Source organism: Spermophilus citellus (assembly GCF_964194105.1).
Source record: "Spermophilus citellus genome assembly, chromosome: 2".
NCBI lineage: Eukaryota > Metazoa > Chordata > Mammalia > Rodentia > Sciuridae > Spermophilus > Spermophilus citellus.
The window spans coordinates 239,534,607-239,537,313 of NC_138183.1; the positions used below are offsets into that span (position 1 = coordinate 239,534,607).

The following is a 2,707-nucleotide window of genomic DNA, read 5'->3' on the forward strand; positions in this document are numbered from 1 at the left end:
AGGGCCATTTTTATGTCTTTCTTTCTGGGAATCCTTTTCTGTCAGCACTGTCTCTCCAGGTCTTTGTTTATTGTCCATCCAACATGTCCTCTTAGTATCCTATTCATCTTAACATGTTTGTATAACACTCATCAGTGTTTTCCACTCAAACCTCTGGTGTCTGTCACTTAAACACCATGAAAGAAGAAGCTAGGTGTGTTTGTTCACCTCAGAAGTCACCCCAAACATTAATATTTTGGGAATCAAATATTTGGTTTATTAAAGAGTGAAAGAAACATTGATCAACAACAAAAATTATCCTGAAATTGCTTTTGTATAGACAGATGTATACGTTTTACAAAATAGTTTTTACTAATGAATGTGACCACCATGTAACAGAAAAATCATAAACAGCCCCTATGCAGAGGATAATGAAATCTTGCTGAGAAAATATCATGATATAACATTTGCTCATATGCTCAGAAACTCAGTTCTCAATTCTTTCTCATTCCTCAGTTTACATAGGGTTAAAAAAAAAAAAAAAACCCAGTGGTTTCCCTCAGAGGTCAGTCTGAATCAGATGACAGTGAAAAAACAATCTGTAATCTTCAGGACTCATTTTTTTTTACTCTATACTTTATTTTAATTATTTATGTTACTTTAACATTCATTCTTCATTCACCATTTATCAGAGGCAAATGTTGTATTACAATGGAGAAACTATTGTTTGCTAGCAGGCAAGTACTTAATGTAGTTTCGCTGTGCATTATTCAACTAGGAGTTCCTGTCTGACCTTCAAGCATTCTTTTATTTGACTCACCCCTCTTTATCATGGGTTATCAGAGTCCAGAGAACTGAGTATACACAGCCTTTCTGAAGCCTATAAGGAAATTTGGTTGAATCTGCATCACTTGCCAATTAAAGGTTAATATTGTTTCAGTTTTGTAGCCCTAAAGTCCTTAGTTTCCATAATATTCCTCAAAACATATTACCATCAATTGTGATATGTATACTTATGAGAAATTTTTATAAAAACCATTGGATATTTAGTCATAGAAATTCAACTGTGAGTGCGTTCAATACTGTATTTCCCCATAAATGATAATTAGTACAATAATATGGTCTATTTAATATAATTACTTGTTCTTGTAACATAGAAATGAACAGTATAATCTGGTAAGTCATGTTTTGATTGCAGGATCATTGCTAGATGTGTTCTAATAACTTTTTTCTGTCATTTTCCTGATAAATAAAATGAATGAAGATAGCAAAATCAAGTCCTAATTTGGTAAAGGTTTGCAAAGATTCAGAGTTGTCCTGAAGTAGTTATTTCTCTTTCTCTGAATCAATTTTTTTTTTCTTCCTTGAAAGCAGAAGATTTTTTCCTTGTTTGTTTTTCATTTTAATTATTGGTGTTTTACATTTATGGATAATACTGGGATTCATGATGCAAATTCACACACAAAAAACATAATTTGTTAAATTTCATGAGATTGATCAAAAGAATTTTTGAATGATTTTTTTTAATAGCTTAAGTACTACTTGCTAAGATCATTCAAAGGGTCCTTTCCTCAGTTACATCAACATTGGTCTTCAGGCACATTTCCTAGTAAATAATTTCCTAATGGTGCTTTTCATCTGGGCATTTCTCAAGGTGTAGATCAAAGGATTTAACATAGGAGCTATCATAGCATAGAAAACAGCAACTGCCTTATCAATAGGTAAAGTAACTGCAGGTCTTAGGTATACAAATAAGGTGGGAAAAAAGAATAAAAGGATCACTGTGATGTGGGAGACACAGGTGGACAGGGCTTTGCGCCTACCCTCTAGGCTCTGTGTCCTCAGGGAGCACAGGATGACCACATAGGAGACCAGCAAGAGGAGGAAGATTAGCAGGCAGATGAACCCACTGTTGGCAACAACAATGAACCCCAGAATGCGGGTATCAGTGCAGGCCAGGTTTAGCAAAGGGCTCAGATCACACATAAAGTGATCAATGACATTAGGGCCACAGAAGGGTAGTCGGAAGATGAAGAGGATCTGGATGGTTGCATGGAGAAAGCCTCCCATCCAGGACACTGCCACTAGCAGGGCACACACTCTCCAGTTCATGATGGTTGCATAGTGCAAGGGTTTGCAGATGGCCACATAACGGTCATAGGCCATCACCGTAAGCAGAATGACCTCTGCACCTTAGAAGAAATGTTCTCCAAAGACTTGGGCCATGCATCCATTGAACAGGATGGTCTTCTTTTCATGCAGTGAATCCACGATGAATTTAGGCATACTGACAGAGGCATAGCAGGCATCAATAAAGGAGAGATAGGCCAGAAAAAAGTACATGGGGGAGCCCAACAGTGGGCTGGAAATGATGGTAATCACGGTGAACAAATTTGCTAACACAGAGATGATGTAGATGAGCAAAAATACAGCAAATATAATTTTCTGCATCTTTGGGTTTTGTGTAAGTCCCAGTAGAACAAACTCTGTCACATTTCTCTTCTCCATGTACTTCCTGTGCAAATTTATTATAGTACCTGGGGGTGAGTGGGTAAAACTTTGAAATTATTAAACTTCTGTATTGTAATAAAATTAAAAGCCTAGATTCTATTGTGCACTGAGATTTGATGAGTGTTTATCCTTATTTATAAGTTATTTGTTCTTTTTAAGGAAAACATTCTGTGTTTTTACAGATGACTCAAATGCCTCCTGAATGTTGATTCTTCCA

At 36.2% G+C, this 2,707-nt stretch overlaps 1 pseudogene across 1 annotated transcript; it reads right to left on the reverse strand.

Annotated features, from left to right (window-relative positions):
- Positions 1-1,572: 1,572 nt before the first annotated feature.
- On the reverse strand, positions 1,573-2,487 carry LOC308641817 (olfactory receptor 4C46-like; annotated as a pseudogene). The gene has a single exon. The product of its transcript is annotated as an olfactory receptor 4C46-like (transcript).
- Positions 2,488-2,707: the final 220 nt, after the last annotated feature.